Raw genomic sequence first — 10,162 nt, forward strand, 5'->3', positions numbered from 1 at the left:
CTAATTCTTCAATAAGATGAATGGCAAAATCATATCGCAAAGTACATGGACACAGAAAGAGGGAAACAATTGAGGCTGTTAATGCAATCACTCTAAAACAATTTTTAAAATCTTTTTAATCTGGTATAATTTTATTTTAACAGACACTTTTTCATTGCCTAATTTTATCATACACTTAGATAAATAATTCGTAGATGAATAACACCTGTTTTCTTTTTCTTTTTCTTTTTTTTTTTTTCCTAAGACGGAGTCTCGTTCTGTCCCCCAGGCTGGAGTGTGCAGTGGCGCGAACTCGGCTCACTGCAAGCTCCGCCTCCTGGGTTCATGCCTTTCTCCTGCCTCAGCCTCCCAAGTAGCTGGGACTACAGGCACCCACCACCACGCCCTGCTAACTTTTTGTATTTTTAGTAGAGACGGGGTTTCACCATGTTAGCCAGCATGATCTCGATCTCCTGACCTCGTGATCCTACCGCCTCGGTCTCCCAAAGTGCTGGAATTACAGGCGTGAGCCACCGCGCCCGGCTAACACCTGTTTTCTTACAGGTAAATTCACATAAGATTTGTTAGATTTGAACTTAAAAGATATCTGGTTTTAGTTGAAGATGATTAACCACCGTATTATATAACATGCCAAATTTGAAAAAGTTAGAATTTTTAATTGTTATATCAAAGAGGCCAGATGTTTAGTTACTAGTAATAATTTTGTGAGCCTTAGAGTATTTAGTGCTAAGCTGACTGAGCATTTATACACTTTATGCCTTTATTTAAAGCCGGGTCCCCAATGCTTAAAGATTGTTTGACTCAAACAACAAGGATTTAAATTTCAAGTTTTTGCCTTGAAATGATGTTGTTTATTTTATAGATGGAAAGGTTTATAAATTTCCATACAAATAATGCCAAAGTAAATTTACAAAATTAAAGTATTTAAAAAACTCATATAAATGTTGACAGTAATTATTTTAAGTTAAGAGAAATTGTAGTAATCATTTAGCTTATGGCTAGTACAAAATTTTTTTTGTTTTTTTCTGGTGGGAGGGACAAAGTCTCGCTTTGTCGCCCAGGCTGGAGTACAGTGGCACGATCTCCGCTCACTACAACCTCCGCCTCCCAGGCTCAAGTGATTCTCCTGCCTCAATCTCCTGAGTATCTGGGATTACAAGCGCCAGCCACCACGCCCAGCTAATTTTTGTATTTTTAGTAGAGATGGGGTTTCAGCATATTGGTCAGGCTGGTCTTGACAATCCACCCATCTTGGCCTTCCAAAGTTCAGGGATTACAGATGTGAGCCAACGCACCCAGCCCTAGCACAACAATATTTGAAAAATTATGTAAAAGCAAGAAAATATAAAATAAATACATAAAACATATGAGGAGATTTTCTGATGATGTCTGAAAATGAAAACTATGTAGCTAGAAGAAAATTTAATAATTGTTGTGAAGTATGTCTTTAAAAATTTTGAATGTCTGATGGAAGTGTTCATGTGATTTTATTATATTTTAAGATTTCATTAGTCATGATGAGTTACGTTCTCTCAGGATTATTTCCATCTATATGAACACACACACTCACTCTCATATAGTGAAATGTCTTCAGTTTTATAATCTTTTAAACTTCAAAACAAAATTTGAGATTCTATCAACAGATGGTAAAATGAAACAGATTGGAATTTCTTATTCCAATAACTGTTGAAATTCATACAAAAGCCAAAAAAAAAAAAAAAAGATATCAAACAGCCAAATAAACAGGATCATAACTACATGCTGTGAATTTTTTTAAAATCACAGCTAAGAAAGAAAAATAATATTCTGGCATAGGCTGTCTGCCCCCAGCTCTGAACAGAAGATGGAGTACTGAGTGAGAAAGAAAGGTAAATAAACATTCAGATTGTCCAAAATTCCTTGCTACTTGGAGCAAAGTAGAATAGGGGTAGGGAGTGATATAAGAACAAATTATACCTTTCTCTCCTCTGTGATTCTTTTCTGAGTTCTGATGGTGTCTGTTAGTGGAAATATCAGCTAAAAAGGGTAATACCAAATAGGCAGCATCTACAAAGACAAGGGTTGCCTATAACAGAAGCATAAGAATTAGCCTCCAGATATTTATTTATTTGTTCATTCATTCATTCATTCGTTTATTCATTCAACGTAGCATTACTGAGTGCTTTCTAGGTAGTAGCAACTATTCCAGACATTAACATTAGTCATAAAAATGTTCCAGCACAAATCTCTACTCTTACGTAGTTTAAACTCTAGTATGTGAGAGATACATAGCATAACAATATAGAACATAAAATTATGTCATGTCATGATAAATGATTGAACTATATCATTAAGAATAATGTGATGGAGAGTAACTGGGGTGAGAAAATGGGCACCATTAGACAGGGTAGTCAGGTGTCTCTGTGGAAAAGATATTTGAATTATAGCCAGAATGATGAGGAGGAGCCAGGTGGGAAAAGATCAGGAGGGAGAGTTATCCAAGCAGAGGCCAGAAGACGAACAAAAGACCTGGGCAGAAAACAGGTTCATCATGTTTCCTGTCAAGATTGGTCTGTGCAAGGGTAAAACCGAGAGAAAATAAGCTTAGAAATAAGTAACAATCCAGCTGATGTTTACCACAGAAGAGTCAGAGTTTTATTTGAAGTGGAATTGGAAGACATAGGTATATTAAAAATTGGAGAGTGATATGATGTGTTTTGCATTTTTAAAAGGTCATTTTGAAGGCTGTGTGGAAAATGGGTTTCAGAATAAAGAGGAATGAAAGCACAAAGGTCAGTTCAAAGACTATGTCAGAAGTCCACATGGGTGAAAATGAGAGGTTGTAAAATTGATAACACTAACTATGGAAGAAGTTGCAGACTGGGGAAATTTTTTAGTGTTTGTGAATAGAGTGGACAGAAGGTGGATAAAAATAGGATAGAATCTGAAATCCAGGTTATATCTTCAACTATATAAAATGCATTTCTGACTCTATGCAGAGGACCCGAAACAGCATATTTAATTTCAAATTACAAAATGAAGCTCAGGTGCCACAACAAAAGCCTCAGAAGGTCCCATTTGAGCTCTCCCTCATCTTCAACCCTCCTGCAGAGGATGCTACAGAAGCAATAGAAGCAACAGGTGGTGTTGAATCCTTCTTCTACCAGCTATTGAAAAGACAGAAAGAAAGAATGCAGCCAAAGACCAACAAAGAACATGCTCTTCCATGAGACCAGATTCAAGCACATGGCACAGGAAATATAGGACATGATGGAATACATCTCGCTGGGCCTGGTGAACTGGCAGAGGCAGGGGCTCAACAGCCTGTTCTTCAAGCTGTCTCAGTAATAGGCTTCCTGCTTCATACTTCTTGTCTTTTTGGAGATCTCTTTGATCCTGATTGTTCCTCAGCCTTATCTTCTGGCCTTTTGTAAAATGTGTGAGCCCTTTAATATGCTTTAAATAAATTGACTTGTACTTGTCAACTATGTTAGTTTTGTTGCTGCCATTGTTCATAGAGAAATACCCAACTGATATATTAAAAAGCAAGAATAGCTGGCACTCCAAAATAGAAAAATCCAGTGATGAGAATGGAAAAACAGGAAATAATAAATATATAAAGATATTAAGAGGCTATGATCACCTGAAAACTCGAGATAATTAAGAAAAAAAGGTGTACCAGATCCACAACTTATTCATTAAACAATGCCAATTAAAATATTTGGGACTGATATACTAACAAATGAGTTAATCAATAGGCAGATAAACGAAACAGACTGGGAGTACAGAAATACAACCAAATGTATTTGGGAATTTGATGGATCACATTTCACATTAGATTAAAAAAAGATTATTCTGTAAACAGTATATAAAATAGTTTCTCCAAAAATTAAATCAGAAAAATAAATACGTGATTCTACAGACAGATAAAATCTGAGGTGAATTAAAATTTGAAATTTAAGAAAAGTATAAAATTCTAATGTTATTACTTTTTTTACTTAAAGCACAAATCTGTTCTACAGAGTGCAATGTAAACATAGTTAAATGACAAACCACAGAAACTTAGTAGATGTTTATAATATAAACAAGAAAAATGTTTAAATAACAATTGCAATATATAAAAAATTATTCACAAATAATAAAAATAAGCTAAATGTATAAACAGATGTTTCTCAGTAGAAGACACAAGAATACACAAAGGTGTTTGGCCTTGCTACTATTTATGGAAACACAACAGTGGGTTACCATCTTGTGGTGCCAAGTGTGACAACAGCAATTGATGGTAATGCTGTAGCTTAACTTTATGTCTTACACACTGTTGGTGTGAGTATAAGCAATTACAACTATAGTGAAGAACAATTTTACGGTATCCAGAAAATTGAAGATAGACTTACCCTGTGGCATAGGCTATATAGGAATATATACCAAGGAGGAACATCTTGTTCAAAAGTTCATACAATGTTTATTGCCACTTATAAAGAGTGTTTATGTCAGTGTTGTTTAAAATAGTGCAAAATTGATAATATAAAAGTCCATCCAGGAGGGTATAGATAAATAACACCACCATCAGTGGAATAATAATCATAATTAATAATAATAGCATTTAGTCCAATTAAGCAATTGCATTTCTAAAACATTGCATTGTTTACTTGCATTTAAGTTATTTAATCATTATAAATCCCTGAAAAGAAAAAAGGTATTATTAATCCCATTCTGAAGAGAAGAAAACTGATACAGAATTTATTTAATTATACGAAATTTTTTTGCGCGCACAAATTTTTTTTTTTTTTTTTGTTTTTTTTTTGAGACGGAGTGCTCGGCTCTGTCGCCCAGGCTGGAAGTGCAGTGGCCGGCGATCTCAGCTCACTGCAATCTCCGCCTCCCGGGTTACGCCATTCTCCTGGCTCAGCCTCCGGGTAGCTGGGACTACAGGCGCCCGCCACCGCGCCCGGCTAGGTTTTTTGTATTTTTTTAGTAGAGACCGGGGTTTCAACCATGTTATGCCGAGGATGGTCTCCGATCTCCTGACCTCGCGTGATCCCCGTCCTCGGCCTCCACAAAGTGCTGGGATTAAGCAGGCTTGAGCCACCGCGTAATTATACAAATTTTTTAAGAGCACAAAACTAGTAAAAAACAGAACCAAGATTCAGGTTACTCTCAATATGCTCTAGAAGCCACCCTGTTAACTCTATCATTGTAATATAATATAGTATTTATGTAATATTTACCAAGTTTGTTTGTGTATATATGTATATATATATATGCACAAATGGAGATAGATATATATATAGAAATATAGGTAGATAGATAGATAGATAGATAGATAGATAGATAGATAGATAGACACAAATGGGCGGGAGGAGAGAGAGAGATATTCATCCCATGGAATAATATTCAGCCATTTAAAAAAATGAACTGGAGTTTTATGAATCAACGTGAGTAGTTCTTAAAAACTTAATATTAGCAACAAATCACATTGTAGAACAATCTGTGTAGCCACTCCTCACACAACTGCTGTGTTGAGCAATCTCAAAGAGTGCCATTGGCTTTGTGCCCTAGGAGCTGCAGTCCAGTTATAACACTATAGTCAGCCCTGTCACAGTTAACCTGTGGATCCACACCTGGATTACTTTAATGACTAATAGTTCCCCACTTCTACCCTATAATCTTTTCCAATACAGAATTAATGAGATCCCCTTAAATACTGTCAGATAATCTTACTTGTCCACATAATACCTTCCCATGTGTTTTTTTTTTTTAAATCTCACTTGGGGTAAGGTCCCCAAGTTGTGAATGTAAAACTTATAGTGACCTGCAACCTGCTAGGAAATGTGGTTTTGAATTACCTCACTGACCCTTATCTCCTGTGGCCCTCCCTGCTACTCATCCCAGGATTGACATACTGGCCTCGTTTGCTTTTTTATTCAGAAAGTCACACTTCTTCCTCAGGGTTATCTTACTTCCTGTGTCTTCTGGCTGCAACACTCTACCCCAGATATCTACAAGGACCATTCCCTCAGCTCATCAAAGGATTGTTGTGAATGTCTTCTTTTGACTAAAACCTTCCCTGGTAACACTATTTAATTTGCCTAGAAACACGATTTAACTAAAACCTTCCCTGGAAACACTACTCCCTCACAGGCGGTTTTCTCTATTATACTTATCAGCATGTAATATGCTGCGTATGTTAATCGTTTTTAATGGACTATTGCTCACTTCAGTGTAAGGTGCATGAAAGTAGAGAGATTTGTCTGTGTTGCTCTCTGCTGTATTCCCAGCATCAGGTTCTTCTGCACTGCTGTATTCCCAGCATCAGGTTCTTCTGCACAACAAAATTTATACTGAATGAACAAATGTCATAGGGCTTATGTCAATTTAATAGCAAATATAAAATAACATTGTACTATTTCTTTGGATGTACATATTCATGGGATATATATATATAACATGTGCTGTAAGAGTATCAAGTTCATGCTTATGTATTATTTTTTCAAAAATTTTATTTACTTATTTATGTTTTTCTGATGGGAGAGTAAAAGAGTCTGAGATAATGTAGCAAATCCTGTCAGTTTTGTTGACAAGGAGTTTAATACATTCACAGAATGGTATCTTGAACTCTTGAATAATCTGTGGGCTACAGTAATTGTGGTTTAAAAGTTTCATAACTTATTGGAAGAGCATAAAGAAACATTTCAGAAAACTTAGAGAAAAAAGCATATTAGAATAGGTTTAGTATATAAGACTAGAGAATCCACCAGATGGCAATGTCCCCTGGGATATTGGGCCCTCCCTTCACTAAACTAATGAAGAGTCCACTAATAAAACTGTTACAGTAGGTAGGTAGTAGGAGAGGGCTGCCCCCAACACACACCAGGAGTGACAGGCGATCATCAGGTGATGGTCAGGCGGTTGTTAACTGTCTCTCTAAGTAATAACTGGTCACAGCCAGCATCAGGGAAAGGCAGTCTTCTAAAAATAGAAAACACCTGAAACTGATGATCAGCCACTTCCCAGTAAGATCTCAGGAGCAGGGAGAAGTAATGCAAGACCCCGGAAGTATGCCAACGTATAAAACCCCAAATCAAAAGGTCCAGCCCTTCACTTCTGTTTCAAATTGCCCACTTGTCTCTCTTACAAGAGTACTTTGTTTCCTTCCTTTCATTCCTGCTCTAGAGCTTTTTAATAAACTTTCTCTCCTGCTCTAAAGCTTGCTTGGTCTTCCATTCTGCTTTATGCTCCTTGGTTGAATTCTTTCTTCTGAGGAGGCAAGAATTAAGGTTACTGCAGACCTGTTAGAATAAATTTGCCACTGCTAACGTATTTGGTGCCATGTACTTCAGATAACTTCCACTGCTAACAAAATCTGAGTAAGACTGGTGGATTGAATCAATCTCCATATTCTTGTTGTGATACTGCACTGCAGTTTTGCAAAATGTCATCACTGAGGAAAACTTTGTAAAAGGTAGAGGGGGATCTTCCTGTATGAATTCTTTAAATTCTATGTAAATTTACAATCATATCAAAATAAAACATTTAATTTAAAATAAAAGCAATTCCTCCAATCCTACAGAGCTTGGGTAGAAACTAAGAGTATTCTCACAAGACATCAAGTGGTTTTATGCCCAGATTTGTTCATCATGAGCTGGGTTTTATAAATTATCCCAAGTGATTAGGTCAAGCCATTTCCACAGTAGTCCATTATATGATGAAAACAGTATACGCAAGATCAAGTTCAAGCAGGTCTGAGAGAACATCAAAGGGTGACCAAGACTCTCACTAACCTCTGTTACACCCAAGTCTCTTCATCAAGTCCCACATATAGCCTCATGAGTAGTTTCCCTGGAAAAACTAGTGAAGAAGAAAAAAATCCAGGTCTGATTTTAAGAAAATTCAACTGAATATGTGTGATGGTTAATACTGAGTGTTAACCTGATTGGATTGAAGGATGCAAAGTATTATTCCTGGGTATGTCTGTGAGAGTGTTGCCAAAGGAGATAAACATTAGAATCAGTGACTGAAAGAGGCAGACCCACCCTCAGTCTGGATGACAACCATCTAATAGGCTGCCACTGTGGCTAGAGTAAAAGCAGACAGAGGAATGTGGAAAGGCTAAACTAAGTCTTCTAGCCTTCATCTTTCTCCCGTGCTGGATGCTTCCTGCCCTCGAACATCGGACACCAAGTTCTTCTGCTTTTGGACTCTGACTTATACAAGTGGTTTTCCAAGGACTCTGGGGCCTTTAGACACTCACTGAAGGCTGCACTGGTAGCTTCCCTGCTTTTGAGGTTTTGGGACTCAGACCGGCTTCCTTGCTCCTCAGCTTGCAGACAGTGTATTGTGGGACTTCATCTTGTGATCATGAGAGTCAATTCTCCTTAATAAACTCCCTTTCATATATACATCTGTCCTATTAGTACTGTCCCTCTAGAGAACCCTGACTAATAAAAAATGTTACTGTGAACTGAAGATGACTGGACCCACGTAGAGATTAACCGAAAGAATGAATGAAAATGATTTTGGTGAATATCAACACATTGGACCATTGATGGTTCAGAGTTCTGGGGAGAGTAGAAGAGGAGAACCGGAAAAGGAATGTTCTGTGATAGGAGAATATGGATAAATCTAGGGAAGTGCAATGCTCACCAGGCATTATTTGCTGTAGAGGAGGTATTCCATAAACAGGAAGACAGAATTCTTCTCCAGTAGATGTCACTCAGTCTCTGTCCTTAGCCATCCTGAGTGTATTCACAATAAGACAAGAACATCACAGCCATGTTATTAGAGATGAAAGGTATGCATGAGTCCAACAGTGTGAGCTTCTTCTGGTTAAGGGTGTCTATCTTCTGCATTTGCTGAGTGTGTAACCTACCAGCAGTAGACATCAATGCTGAGTCCTTGACATAGTAACATAGCTCAACGGTAGCAACCAATTTCTTACTGGAAAGTTGATTACATTGGACTCCTTCAATTCTAAAGGAAATAGTAATTGCTAGACTGATGCATGTGTTTTTAAAGGATTTGTCTAATCTGCCTGCAAAGTCTATACTAGTACCACCATCTTTGGGTAAATAGCATATGATTTAACATAATATCTCACATAACCTCACTTTAGAACAAAAGACCCACTTATAGATATGAAAATGAGCACTTACTTATTCACAAGATCCACTGGATGCACCTTATACCGCTTTAGTTGGAAATGTCTGGCCTGACAGCACCTTGAAATGACCTCTTCAAGACTGAAATAATACATCATTGGCAATGTTATTCTGTAGGATTAGAACATTATCATTTAGAATTTGTATATAAGTTAAACAAAAAGTCATTATATAGTACTGTGTCTCTCAATGTAGTAAAAGACTGAACCTATGAAACAACCGTAGAATTAGCAGTGACCTTTGTCATCATTATTGTCTTTGATTCACTTATTGTTTTGTGCTTCATTGTTTCTAAAACTTTAGAGTTAGCAGAATAAGAGGAGCTGTAATCAAAAGATAGTATGTTTTCATCAGGGTGCACTGAACCTAACCTGTGATATTACATGGTCATTTTGGACTCCTCAAACCAATGCACCAGTAGGCAAAGAAGTAAATCACTATATAGTCATGTGCCACTTAACGGCAGGGAAATATTCTGAGAAATGCATCATCAAGTGATTTTATAATTGTTCAAATATCATAGAGTACATTTATACAAGCCTAGATGGTATAGCCTACTACGTACCTAGACTATGTGCTATAACCTATTGCTCTTAGGCTACAAACATGTACACCTGGTTTCTTTACTAAATACCATAGACAATTGCAACACAATAGTAGTATTTGTGTATCTAAGCATGTCTAAACATAGGAAAGGTACAGTGAAAATGTGGTATAGTTTTATGAGACTACTGTCATTTGTGCAGTCCATCATTGGCTGAAATTTTGTTATACAGTACATGACTGTTTATTTGAAGCTAATCAACCTTGAATATCATGAAAAGAGAGAGTTGATACTACAGAATGGAGGCAGGGAAGAATATATGAAGAATTGAAATGTATTCATCAGGGTATGTTTGTGTTTCCATACTTAGTAAGAGGAAAAATTGTAGCAATCATAGCCGGACAAAAACAAGATGACCAGAGCTCAGAATCCCACTGCATAAAGTTCTGGGTAACTTTACCTGGCAGACAATCTAAAACAG

The sequence above is a fragment of the Rhinopithecus bieti genome, unplaced genomic scaffold (genome assembly GCF_001698545.2).
Source record: "Rhinopithecus bieti isolate Rb0 unplaced genomic scaffold, ASM169854v2 scaffold_23096, whole genome shotgun sequence".
Lineage (NCBI taxonomy): Eukaryota > Metazoa > Chordata > Mammalia > Primates > Cercopithecidae > Rhinopithecus > Rhinopithecus bieti.